Source organism: Cibotium barometz, chromosome 44 (genome assembly GCF_041138505.1).
Source record: "Cibotium barometz isolate CiBa-2024 chromosome 44, ASM4113850v1, whole genome shotgun sequence".
NCBI lineage: Eukaryota > Viridiplantae > Streptophyta > Polypodiopsida > Cyatheales > Cibotiaceae > Cibotium > Cibotium barometz.
In genome coordinates, this window is record NC_141089.1 from 40,049,408 (window position 1) to 40,064,580 (window position 15,173).

Consider the following 15,173-nt stretch of genomic DNA (forward strand, 5'->3'; position numbering starts at 1 on the left):
TTGCAGCCAAGGGTTATATGGGCTGAGGCCCACATTGGTCTAAGCTTATTTGTCCATGTCTCGGGGGATGCATCCCACAGATCTGTAACCCTACTACGTGCGTTCAAATTAAGGGGTATTTAATTTTTTTGGACTTACAGAAATGTACATACACAAGGGTTTATTTTATTCTCCCAGATCAAATAAACATAAGGAGTATTTTTATTCACGAGTTTACAAAAGTGTGTGTCTATTGTAGTGGTAAGGTTTATTTTTGTGAGCGCCTAGGTACATGGTTCAGGTCCAATTTTTGAAAGTCACTTTTTGAAAGATATTATAAAATAATGAAGCAATCCCAATTTCAAAATCTATCGCCCGACTGTATCTTTGGTTGTTTATTTGATGATTACTTTTTTAATGCTCAAGCGCTCTTTCCCTCCTCCTAGCTTCCATGAAAGCTAATAGCTTGACGTATCTCCCTCCTTAATTTACAAGCTCTGTGTTTTTTCGTCACATAGTCTTTGTATCTCTTGTGTGCTCCTACTCTTTCCATGTAAGCTTTCAGTCCATCCTGTGCCCTGCAATGTATTTTGTTATAATAATTCTTTGCTATTGTTTTCTCACAAAAACTAATCAAGGGTTTTAATAGTATTTTTCATCTTTGCTAAAGTCTTTCTTATGCCTATGGTTCTCTCACAGATATTCTTACAGTGACTTTGAAAAATTTTGTTTTTCTCACACAGACTAATAAAGGATTCTCCTACCATGCGTGAGACCCAACTATCGTAAGAGACTGATTCTATGTGAGGCCCAACCATCTTATCAATCTCATAAGAATCAGGTAACAATCTTCAGTGAGTATATTTTCTTTAGTGATAGTAATCTCTCATCTCTAAGTACATGCTTTTTTAGTGAGAGTAATTTCTCATCTTTGTTGTTATATTTATCTGCTTTAGTTTTCTCACAAAGATTAGTAATTTTCATCTTTGTTTAAAATTTTATCTGTTTTTTATTTTCTCACAGAGATTCTCTCTTCCATGTGTGGCCATACGTGGGGCCCAAGCATCTCATCCATCTACCAAGCCTTCATAAGAATGAGGTAAAAATCTCCAATGATCTTAAAAATTTTAACGTCTTTCTATGAATTCTTGGCTGGTGGCACAAGCCCACAAAGCAATACCCTTATTATTGAACATGACCTTATGTTGACAGTGCGAGCTCTCGTATTTTGAGCTCTTGATCAATTGTAAATGGATTGTAGTGCAACAACCACAAAAATCAGCTGGATTTTTGAGATATGGCTGTAATTTGTGTACCTTGATCCACCAATCCCATCATAAATTCAATCCCCCTTGTTAGCTAGCACTTTTCAAGCTTGGCATGACTTTCATCATGCCTTTATTTATATCATTTTTTTGGTGTTATAAGACCTCAAAAAATCCTCTGAAGTAATATCCTCATCAAGGAAAATCCTCTGACATTGTGAGGCTTCTTCTTTTGAGCTCTTACGCTTCCAAGATTCCTTGGTAGCCTTACTTGAACGATGCCATGGAAATGATATGGTAGATTGAGAGAAGTTGTGTGGTAGCCCGAAGTCCCAATCATTATGTTTTGATTTTTATGGGTTTTCTTATATAGCTGGACTAGTGATTATCCCGCTATTTACATCTTGTGACTCCTAGTGTATTTACATCTGGAGCTCAATTTGAGGTTTGATCTCCAACACTCCCTCTCAAACTCAAATTGATTTTGAAAGTCTACATACTAGGCAGAATCAACAATGAAAGTTATTTTGTTGACAAAATTCATGTAGGCATAGATACCCACATCTAGATGCTTGATTTTGATGCCTCGGGGTAGCCCACTAGGATGCATTCCAAACCAATTGGTTCCAGCTTGTGGTGACGTGCGTTTGAAACATTTGCATGGTCCCTATAGTAAAAAACTCTTATGTGGGTGACATCTGGCTTTCTTCCAAACCATACAGCTTCTGGGGTGGGGTGGGGTGTGGGAACGTCCTTGATGGGGGCTCTGTTGATGAGGTAATTAGCACAACACACTACCTCAACCGAGAGCTTGTGAGGTAAGCTGTTGGAAATCAACATGCATCTTGTGGCTTACAGGCTGGAATGTACATCAAGCTGTCATGTAGAACATCGATGTCGTGTAAAAACTTGTGATGTGTGCTCTTATCATGCTACAAGGTGTTCGATGACGTGTTGAATAGAGTATTAGAAGCTTGGAATCAAAATTACACAAACACTAAGTAGTTCTACTCACATGGGCTGATGACCTTCAAATGGCACATAATAATACATCATTTAGAGGATAGAAGATCTAGAACATCTAAACCACTGGTAAAGCACAAATTTGTACCTTGGTGCATTCAACCTTGTAACCCGACTCCGTTTTAGCGAAGCAATGTACCCCTGCATTGCACCGAATAAATACATAGAATAAGCACTCATGCATAGAAATAGGTTCACTGTTAACCAATGGCTTGTCAAATTCGTGGTCAATTTTACCATGTCCACCAGGATCAGCACAAGCACCAGCACCCATGTTCGTTTTGCTGAGTAACGCACCCATAAAATCTTCCTTTACCGCCTTGGGAAGCAAGACATTTTGCTTGCCCAAAATATCTTCTGAGCCAATTCAAAAGTTGCTTCTCAGTCAGATGACAGTGGACATGGAGATCTGCAATCTAGTGACTCACTATTATTTGCTTCCCTTATGGTACCAAAGCTGATATGCCCGCTTTCATGTCTTCTGTGTTTTGTTAAATTGGTACTTCGTTGTTCCAATCTTTGACATGATGATTTCGGATTCTCGATTGACCTTGACGCCCTTTATTTTTTTATAAAGAAAACAGGTCTCATTATATTCTAGAGTCTGCGTAAAAAGAGCGCTAAAAATACATCATCAAGGGGGGGATAGAAACCAGAGAGAGTAGCCACCGTGGAGGAGAATACACCCATCTCAGAACACCACCCCTCATGCTAAAGAAGAGCTAGCGAGCACTCCAAGTATGTAAGAAGTGCTCCCGACGAAGCTCTCCCGCTCTAGAACATAGGGTTAGGAGGTAGTCCCACTCTCCGCGGAGAGTGTGAATAATCTCTCCCCATATCTGAGCAATGACATGCAGGTAGGAGGAGGACTGACCTCCTAACACAAACCTGCATCTGTCTCTCCATATGCACGAATACGTAATACTGGCCACTATATCAAAGATCTCTGTGCTGATGAAGTCTCTAGTAATGCAGATAGAGGAATACTACCTGCATCCTCCAGAGCACAAGACCCTTTGTGGATGTAGAAAACCGTATCAAGAGTGTCTGCCTCATATAGTACATGTCTCCCAACACCTGGAAGCGCCCAGCAGAATGTTCCCCAACTGATATATCCTAGATCCGGCGTCATTCTTTGGAAAATCCTGCATATGCCTCTCCACACCATATGAGAAAAATTGCATGACCATAAACAATGACTCAAAGTCTCACGAGTAGGGACAGCGCATGTCAAACAATCTCCTGGCATCCCCATCTGAGCAAGCCATCTCCCAACCGGCAGTCCCTGGTGTACTACCATCCATAAAAAGTAAGTGATCCTCCACGGCCGTCACAGGAGTCCCAAAGCCTTTTCCAAAAAATCTGTAAAAATGGCTCTGAAATACCCTCTGTAGCCCAATGTACAATCCTAGAATGAGAATGAAGCCTCTCACTCATCAGAGATCTCCTCCCAAGCCTCGCAAAATACTGAAAGAAGGGGGTAGGGGGACTGTCCTATTGAGATCTGAGGCCAGGTCCACTCCCCTGGGTCCCACTCAACCTCAGACAGCGGTTGTCTCTCCCATAGCCACAATCTCCACTCACACAAGGACGAGGCTGAGACAACTGGATCTAAGTGCCATTGCTTACCCCGTCGAGCAACAACTCTGACTCTCTGCCAAGGACAAGCATCAATATCCAAACCACAAGAGAAGTGGCGACTCTGACTAGACTCCCATGGTCTGCCACCTGGAAGTAAAGAGAGAACCTCTGCGTGCAGTCCCGTAAATAATCAGAAGAGGAATACCAATCCCCGAAAATTGCCCCTGCCAAAAAAGTTGGTCATTTTGATGCTCTCTCCACTGATCCAATCTAAAGAACCAATCATCAGGAATGGCATCCATGAAATCCGTCTTCCTATCTGAAACACTCGTCAGGGAGTTTCCCAGAAGTTCTGCTAGGGTATGATCTGACAAAACACTCGCATATCTCCAGGATGATCTGACAGATGTAGCTGGTCAACCTGGCCCATCTAATGTGTGTGCGCACTCCAATCATATGCTCATCAGAATCCTGAATCAAGGGATTCCAAATGAGCGGCTGTCTATCCACCTCCTCAGGCAAGGTAGGGCTCCTCTGAGTAAGGCACGCCCTCAATGAAGACCACACTCTAAGAAGGCATCTGAGAAAATGAGATCTAGGAGGACTCAAAGGAGCAACAATGAAGATCCACCCAATAGAAGGCCTCCAATCTCCTCCTAATTACGGTGTACAATGTCTGAATCCCTCCTGGAGTAGGCATTTCCAAGGATGCCCACCTGGAGTAAGTCCTCTAACAATAATCTTACCTAACAAGGCTCTGCTCTGTATCTTTGGGTCTAGAATCCCTAAACCACCCTCATGCTGAGGCTTGATAATGGAGTCCCAAGAGACCCTCACTCTCGTGTCTGTAGTGCCATCAGACTCTGCCCAAAGAAAGTTACGGATAAGTCTCCTCAACTTCTTTATGCAAGCTCGAGAGAAACACCAGCAAGAGGCAACATACCAAGCTGTCGTAAGTAACACCTGATTCACCACCAAGGCTCTGCTAGCAAGAGAGAGTCGTGCAGAGCTCCAAAAGGCCAGTTTCTTCTTGATGGAAGTAATAACTGGTACAAACTGCTGCTCTAGAGAAACATCCAAACCTACCTGAAACTCCAAGTACCTAGTGGTACAGTCTCTCTGAATCCACGAAAAACCCCACTAATGTCCCCAAGTAGAGGTGGAGTCTGGATCTATGAGAAATCCAACTGGCTTGTTCCAGTTTATCTTGGCACCTGCTGCAAGACAAAAGGTATCCAAGGAAACTCGAACAGTCTCAAAAGTCTCCTCACTATCCTCTACATACAAGGTCGTGTCATCAGCATACTCTGAGTCAAGCAAGTCCTCCTCTACTCCCAGAGGTAATCTCAAACCACAAATGTCTATCGCTCTATCCTGTAAAAAATACAACATGGCCTCTGCAAACAAGATAAAGAGATAGGGTGCCAAGGGACATCCCTGTCTCACTGATCTCTCCAACCGAAATGCATCACCCCCCCCCAATGACTGTCCTACTAGTAGCTGATCTATACAAGGCTGAGATGCCAGCAATCCATAGTTGTGGAAAACCAAGTCTTAGCAGTGTACCCTCCAAAAAATCCCAATCCACTCGATCATAGGCTTTCTCAAAATCCAAAAGCATAATGGCCAAAGGCTTCCTTGAAGCCCTTTCTACCTCCACATGTTTTGAAGGGCATGGAGAGCATTTTCTGCAACATGGAAACTAAACGGCAGACCTATCCCCGACTGTTTTCGTTGAGATTCACACAACTTATTTGCATCCAGTGCATGCATCTCGTAGCATGACAAATTACCTAATTAAATTTCTTCAGACATGGATTTGTAAATCATGAGCATTGTGTTATCCTGACATGCATTTGTCATGCTCTCCTCAATTTCTTTTTCACCAAAAGAAAATTTGCTTCTGATAGAAGAGGCTCCAATGATACCCTTTCTCAGTATGGTATTCTTATCAAAATCACAGTCATACTTGCTTCCCATTTTGCTCAAATGCCTTCTTTCACTAGCAGCTGCCTGTACCGTACCCCTTGGGTTGAGCAAATTCATGCGTGCACTGCACGATTTCAAGCTAAAAGAGTACTCTGTGCCACAGTTTGTAGGAGCCCTTGTTGACATGGTAGAGCATTGCCCAAGCATCTGTTGATGAGACAGGTCTTTCCCGTCCTTAATGACTGGCCTACATCCAAGTGTCCTGGTGATGGAAATGCACTTGTGAAATCAACACCTTTGATGGAGCTACAAGACACTCCAGACCTTTGATGGAGCACCCTCCAAAGACCTGCTAGTGGCTACCCTCAAGGCCCTAGAATATTGATCTGAGGCAATAATTGCATAAGTACTGTTATACTGAGTCTTGCTTGCTTCTTCGAGTGTTTTCATGTCCACGATGCACTATTTCTACAGTTTGCAACACCATTCAACTATGGTGTATAGGTCGGTGTCATCTCATGGTGAATGCAATGGTCATTGTCGAAAGTGATCAGACTTAAACTCACATCCACGATCTGTTTCGATTCTTGCTATCTTGTGGCCTATTGGAAACTCCTCAAACATGTCATCTTTATGGATTATAGGATGGTGAATGACTTTCTGTTGTAATCATTTGATGACAAACATGTTCCTTGCTCCACAAAGTGACTCTTCAGCCATTGGACCATGCAGATGCATTTGAATTCACTCGTCTTCTTTCTGGAAATTATTACAACAACTTATCCTTCTCACGTGTACATCTATTTTGTGGATGAAAATGTGTCAAGAGCTAGTATAGGTAATCCCTGAATGAATGTAAGTATGATTTTCATGTTCTCCTGCCCATACATGCGATTATGTCACCACTTTAAAAGTACCGTATAATATAATGACTCTAGTTTTAGAAGACTAACTGGTAGTGTCACTATGTGTAAATAATGCTGGGAGGCATCATGGCTTTAGCTTCCAAGAGTCGGTACTAACTCTACTGCCCGTGTGACATTACATTTGCTGGCAATAATGTATGCCATGTCCACTGCTCTTTCAAGATCAAAGGAATATGTGGCTGCAATGGGAGCTTGCTTAGAAGCCTATGATTCATTTGATCTTAAGTATGGCTGGAATGGGTTTGATCTTAAGCGCATGCACATGCCCACCAAAGTGCATGCATGTGTGAGAATGCACCTCTCACTACCCAACAAAAAAAAAGACATCTTGCTCAAAATTTGTGAAAGTTATTTCTCTAGCATTATTGGTTGCATATATGCTGCCTATCATGAGCTCCATATCATGTTATAATTTTTTTGGTTGAAATGTTGAGTGGGTGGTTATGCATGATCTGTGATGTTATGCAATCGTATGTGCATGAAGACTCAAACTTACATACTCAGTAAAATAATCAATCCGTTGTTTTTACATACAAACCCATAACTGTTTTTTGCAAAAAATGCGTATGTGCGCATCCATGTCTAAGTTGATTCTATCAAATTTTTTTTTTTTAAAACTTTTGTCTCTTCCTTTAACCTTTACAGATAATTGGCTGATCGGTGATAATCTATGGGGTCCAAGGTTCATGTGAAGGTGTTTGACCACGGATCTAGTGAGAAGAAGCTCCTGGGCTATGTTAGAGCTTTTGGTGAACCTACCTACATTACGATACGCAAGGAGATAGTGCAAGATGGGCTTGTTGTAGATCCTTTTCAGTTTATCATCGAAGACAAAGATGATGATGAAGGTTGCATATTAAATGCAATACAAGAAGATCGTTGGCATATCGAAGGGGATAAATGTGTTGGTATCAAAAGAGTGTTGAGTAACATTGAGAAGGATGGTGGGCCCTCAAAGTGTTTTTGCAGGACATCACATGACATCAATGAAGGATTTATCAATGCAGATGGTGATGGAGAGAATGGCACGAGTGATCTTGATCGTGGACATTTGCATGCGAGGAGTATGTACAAGAGTACTCTATTGTCAAAATCTATTCTTGAAATTTGGGAGGCTCACTGTGAGAAGATTCGGAAGAAATTAAGGGAGCTAAAGAAACCTAGAGATGACAAGTTTCAGCTTCTTACAGAGGACCGCAATGGTAAGCCTATGGTTCGAGTTTGGTGTCATGAATGTGGAAGTACCTATGGATCAGGATCGGGGTTGAGGGCAAGAAATCGGCTTATGATTGCTTGTCCAATTTCATGAGAACTCATGTGCTAGATTGTCAAGGACATCAAAAAAGGTACTTGGCCAATAGAGGATTGAATTTGGAAAATTTAATGACTTCTCATGGAAGCAGCACACATGAGGGAAGAGATGATGTTGATGATGCAGTGAAAATTGTAGCCACTATTGAGGAGATGAATGTTTTCAATAACACTCACAAAGGTATGCTTTTTCTCTTAGATTAAGTAAGATGACTTACTTTAAATGTATAACCTGTATCTTTCAAATGCACATTAGCTATAAAATATATGCTTTTGCCAATGCAGGAGCAAAGTTTGAGGTGGTGGAGGCAACTTTAAATGAGTATAAGGATAAAAATGCAGTAAGAGTAGTATGTAAGTACGATGGAAAATGGCTTCATTTGTGCCCTCGCAGATCAGATTTGGATACTGTATTGACAGAGCATATCAAAGGCAAATCTCACATCACTTCTTGGAACAAGACATCAATCGAATCAAGCCCAGCATTAACAGGGACTCGTGGGAGACCAAGGAAACACTTTGATAAAGATCCTCGACAACAATCCTTAGGCGGTTTCCTCGTTTCAACAAAACAACAACTCACACATGATAGCGGTGAGATGCAAGTACCTTATAGTCCTGTAAAACTGATCCATACTTGTCTTCTTCGTCAAATTTAAATTTGTTGTGTTGGGGGTTATGGAAAGCAACTATTTATGTAAAAGGTCAGGAAATTGATATAAAGTCTTGCTTAAATGATCAAAAGATGGGACATGAATGGTTTTGTGAGCCGTATACAAGAGCTACTCTACATGATGGGGCTATGGAATACAAGGTGGAGGGATGCTACAGACACATACTTTGTCATCGTATATCAAGAACAAAAATTCCATTTCAGGGTTTCTCATGTGATAATTGCAAGAAAATTACTTGCAATGATTTTCGTATGAGGTTATATAGAGAGAGTATTGCCATTGAAAAGAGAGGAGCTAGAAGAACAGGTAAAGGCAGGCGATTAGATTATTTGACAATTGAAGAGTTAAAAAATGCTACTTTGGAGTCAAAGAAAGGCTTGAATGAAGACAAAAGAAAGTTGTGGTGGGCAATATCACACATTGCGGTGCTATCAGTAAGAATCATGTCTTTCAAGGAAGCAAGTTTAGAATGTGTCAATAGAAAAGATGTTTGAGGTTTCTGTAACAACATAATAGAGGCTCATAGACAACGTAAACTTGGAGGCAAATCAGCGCTATGGGATTTCTTCCAAGACGTGGCAGAAAACACATTGAGATCCAAGAAAGGGAGAAGGTTTAGAGAGTCTACCAAAACAATCTATGAAGTTGTTAAGTTGTGGGGTGGACCAAGACTACATGATTTTCTAAGCGCAAATCTTGAAGGGCCATCTATGTCAACCACTAAAAGGCAAGGTCGAAAGGCAATTCAATTCATAGCTGGTGAGCATGAGTATATTTTTGATGCGGTTGGCAAGATATACATGGAGGCCAAGAAGAAATACGGAGTAATGTCTAAGGTGCCCATCATCATTGTGGAAGATGAGACAACAATCAAACGTCGCATAAGGTAACATTTGTATTTCTTTTCATTTAGCCTTAGTAGTCAAGTAACAAAGTGACTTGTCCTTGCATTAATATGCTATTCTGTGTAGGTGGAATCCAAAAGATGACACTCTTGTTGGATTTTGTGGGAGAAAAGAGGAGCATCATGTATGCTCTTCCAATGGTGCTATCATTGTTGGAGAAGGTTCACAAGGATATGAGAATATTGTAGATGCCTTTCAAAATCATGTGGTAGGGCATTATGCAAGGCTGCTCATAGTTAATCCTCTTCACGAATGTCTTCCACGATTGGCTCTAGTTGTGCATTGTACATGTAATCGATTTAATAGTGATTTTGTCAGGAATCAGTGGGATCTTATAGAGAAAATGTGGAATGCTAAGTTGAAGGATATAGTTGGACCTATAATTGGGCAGATGGTGATAGTAGACGACGCCGATTGATGCTTGAGGATTATCTTGGCAAGAATGATAGGCTGTTTCACATTGATTGGTGTGGCTCGAAACTAAGAGGACAGCTCATAGGAGGTAATGTATATGGTATACATGATCAGGATTTTGTGCACAGTGGAAAGAAACTTACAAGTCCGCTTGATAGTCCTACTCGACAACTAGCAATTGGCTGTGTTTGGATCACACTGAATCATGTTGCTATTGTTTACAACTCTTTCTCTATTGATGAGCATAGGTTACGAGATGGAGATATTCAACTTAACGATCGGCAAAATTGGGGAGCAACTCAAAGACTTGCAAGTAGGCAAGTACAAAGTTGTTTGAGATGGTTACAAAAAAGAGAGAGAAGTATGTAGGGAACTGAAGCCTATTTGCAAATTGTTGCTGATTATATCGACATATTTCTATCACCAAATTTAGGCTTGAAGGAGCATGTGATTCTTGCAGCAAAGGTGGTGTTCTTTTTCAAGATTTGGAGATTGTGGATTTATCACCACCCAACCTACACCTTGAAGAAAAACTTCATCAGCAAAGAGGCCTATACAGATATTCAAATTTCTTGCCACTTTGTTGTACTCCTAATCAAGATGTTTCGGGACTTCTATCCTAATCTCAAGTGCCCGTTGCATTTTACCGGATCTGATGCTGCTAAAATTTACTTGAGTAAAATTGAGGCATGGTTGGAGGCATGGTTGGGCAAGAAGAGCATTTGATCTTGGAGCCATGGTTGGGCAAGAAGAGCATTTGATCTTGGAGATCCACTGCATGTCATTGGTAGCTTAAATAAAATTTCCATGCATGAATGTAACTCAGATGGGCTAACATTTTCTAGGGCTCATAAAAAGCAGGAACATATATGGAAGGATTTGAACAAACAAGAAGGAATATGTGAAGCAAACCTAGGGAACTATGAGAGTGTATCTTCAGATGACAAGATTATTGGTGCATTAAAGGAGGGATTACAGCAAGCACAAACGCTATGTGAATCATTAGGGTTGAAGCCTAGCAAGGTGGAAGACCTAAAATGGTGGTCTCAACCTTGGTTGGATACAGGATCCACATGGTCTAAGCTGGATGTTGAAATGGGAGAAGCCGACGAGTATGATGATTTTGCAGATCCTTGTGTTGAAGAGGATCCTCCTGAACAAGGTAGCGATGAAGATGATGAGGCCATTTCAGTGAGTGAGATACGACACGAAGTTGATGAGATTTTGAATGAAGAAAGCGTTGGACCAGATAAGAAGAACATATGCCCAGTAGTAATTACCCTTTGAATGCACGCTATACATATAACTTTTATAAGGTGCACCCCCCGAGGTCCATGTAGGATCTCAACAATATGTAAAATGGGCATCTCTCTCATTTAGTGGAGATATTTTTCCATGTAAGAGCTCAACAATATGTGAAATGAGCATCTCTCTCATTTCAATGTAGAGGTAGAGTGATTATCGGCATTTTGATTACATGGCTCCACTACGCCTCCTCAAATGCAATGGATAATGCTTACCTTAATGTGTCATGGGAAATTGTAGGCTCTAAGCTATTCTCTACTCCTTTTCCTCCTTCCTCAAGCTGTCTCACGAGGTTGCCTTTCTCCATACAAGGACTATCACTCCTCTCTACTCTTACACTCATAATCACAAGCACAAGAGGAACATGCACCAAGATCTCCTCTCAGCTCTCTCTCTCTCTCTCACACACCAAATAAGCACAAGAATTAATTAGCTCAAAGGGGGATTTTGTCTTTGTAGTATGAGAAATTGGTATTCATATAATTGGCCCTTATTCAACTTGGGTGCCTACAACATAAAAAGAAATGAACTAAATGATTAGAGATGCTAGGTTTACCTCAAAATGGAATTAAGATCCCCCTACTTGTTGTAGATTCCTCGAAATAGATTATCATAGGGCATGCTCCCCTAGGTATTCTTTGTAGCAGCTCTTCCTTGTGTGAAGGGTTCTCCTTAGAAAGTAAAGTGTCTTCCAAAAACATGTGTCAATCATATCTTCAAAAGTTGTATACATGTATGCTGATAGACATCATAGACTGTGACAATAGTACATGATCCCACTATCTAAGGGCCTTGTGTTTAGATCAAACTTCCTTCCTTCTCAGTTGTAGCTATGCAAATAGAATAACGATAAGCCTCAAAAACCTAATAGTGGCAACTATGGCTAGATTGGGGATGGCCCTCCATGCATGTACTATTGTGAGCATGAATTGTCTTTGCTTGTTTAGAGTGTCAAAATTGCTATGGTCAAAGTTAGGAAAGCTATAAATGAAAAGAGAGTCAGTCGCGGCTCTCCTTTCCTTGAATTCTCTATGAATAAGTTTTCTTCTTATTGGCATGTACAAGGAATAAATCTTGAGGTTCTATGGTGAGGACTTGTAGATGTCAATTGGCAAAGGGGGATGGATTATGTCTTAGAATTTTAAAATTTGGCATTCTTTATTTATTTATATCCTAACCAATATATATGTTTATTTTTTACTTTTGGTAGATACAAATACTTGTAAAAGTAAATGAAACCAATAAATACATTACCGTCAAATCATAGCATGTGAGAATATTTGCATGTTTACAAAATCATAGTTGATAATTATCAACTCTCTCATAGTCAAAAAGATCATTGGCCCCCTGAAAAGATCTATTGCAAGGTAAATCTCTCCATCTTCGAATCGTGTAGGAATAGAAGATGCATCTATATCGGCCATACTACTACAATATATAGATAGCGTGCGCTTAAGATCGACCAGCAAGTCTTAGATACCACCTTAACCCACTCCTGTACCCTCGCACTTTCCTTAACCAAAGAGAGATATGTGCTTTCATGTGTGAATTTGAAAGAAATTTGCCCTCACTTATAAGCGTATGGGCACGAGCTTGATTGCAACAAAGAATTAGTCCTCCTATAATCATGCAATTAGCCTAATGGCTATATGCCAGTATATACGATTGAATTTTGATGATTCTAGATGCAAATATAAGCTTAGCTATTGTGAATGATCTTTGTAGATCTTTATTTTGAACTTGTGATTTTTGCTTCTACTTTCGTGTAATCAAAGGTAATTTGTAGACCTTTTCGGCTTGATCAATTATACAATCGATTCACGAGATTGTATCGATTACCACCTTGTAATCGTATGCCACGTACACTTCACCAGTCTCTTCACTAAAATCACACCTGCTTCCACGGCCTCTTCGGTGAAAGAGAAGAAATAGAATGCAAAAAGCAATGGCCTATGCAATAGCTCCAAGGTTTTGGGAATCCAAAAACAAAGTTTTTGACCAAAATTTAGCAAACTATGGCCAAACAATTTAAATCATATACATTCCAATATGAGCTTGTCGGGCCTTGATCATCGCTATTCAAGGCTCCAATTAAGGCCTTACTTGTATAGGAGGAGACTCAAGTGGAGAAGAAGATAACCAAGAAGAGGTCTCTTGTAAGGCCGAATATGTTGCAGATGAATGGGCATTCTAGACAATCTAGGACCATGCCCCTCATGCTGGTCACAATCGATTCTAAGCATTATGTATGCATTGTAATCATAACTAGTTCCCTACATGGACACCAACGTTGGTAATTGTAACTATGTTATAAGACCTAAACAGGGTGGAAGCATGTTAACGTGCTATGCTTTTTCTTTTTGGTGGTTTCTAGCAATAGTAGCATTAAAAAATTGGCATGCGGTAAAATGTTTGCAAAACAAATCATAAGTTGTCGAAGATCATACAACAAGATTCTCTTCGTTAAGAGCTTTCCAATGATATATAGTATGAAAAGAAATTTTGCATTGCGGGTCATATTTGGACCTAAAAACTATCATAAAAATCCTATTAATTAGCATTGTCCCAGACACAAAAAGCGTAGCACGTTAACATGCTTCCACCCCAAAAGCACTAGAATTAATGTAAACTATGAATGAAATAACCTAATAGGAGTTAGCATTGCCATCATAACAATGTCTTCATATGCCATGAATAATATGTTGCGGTCAAGGGTTATAGGGGTTGAGGCCCACATTGGTCTAAGGTTATTTGTCCATGTAGGAGCTCAACAATATGTAAAATGGGCATCTCTCTCATTTAGTGGAGAGGCCCGTGTAAAGGCTCAACAATATGTGAAATGGGCATCTCTCTCATTTCAATGCAGAGGTAGAGTGATTCTAGGCTTTATTAAGGAGGTATAAGCTAGATTACATGGGTTCCTTTCTCATTTCATGCACACGAGTTTCTATCGGCATTTTGATTACATGGCTACACTATGCCTCCTCAAATGCAATGGATAATGCTTACCTTAATGTGTCGTGGGAAATTGTAGGCTCTAAGCTCTTCTCTCTTAAAGACTCCAAGGTGCACTAGGGGGTGCTAGCACTACTCCTTTGCCTCCTTCCTCAAGCTGTCTCACGAGGTTTCCTTTATCCATACAAGGACTATAACTCCTCTCTACTCTTACACTCATAATCACAAGCACAAGAGGAACATGCACCAAGATCTCCTCTCAGCTCTCTCTCACACACCAAATAAGCACAAGAATTAATTAGCTCAAAGGGGGATTTTGTCTTTGTAGTATGAGAAATTGGTATTCATATAATTGGCCCTTATTCAACTTGGGTGCCTACAACATAAAAAGAAATGAACTAAATGATTACAAAGCAACTTAGGTTTGGGCTTGGCAAAGCGTTCTCATAATTACAAATTTTATAGTGTCATTTCATCACACTTATTATGCTACTCTCATATGTAGCAAGAGATGCTAGGTTTACCTCAAAATGGAATTAAGATCCCCCCTACTTGATGTAGATTCCTCGAAATCTATTATCGTAGGGCATGCTCCCCTAGGTATTCTTTGTAGCAGCTCTTCCTTGTGTGAAGGGTTCTCCTTAGAAAGTAAAGTGTCTTCCAAAACCATGTGTCAATCATATCTTTACAAGTTGTATACATGTATGCCGACGATAGATATCATAGACTGTGGTGTGATAATAGTACATGATCCCACTATCTAAGGGCCTTGTGTTTAGATCAAACTTCCTGCCTTCTCAGTTGTAGCTATGTAAATAGAAGAACGATAAGGTTCAAAAATCGAATAGTGGCAACTATGGCTAGATTGGGGATGGCCCTCCATGCATATACTATTGTGAGCATAAA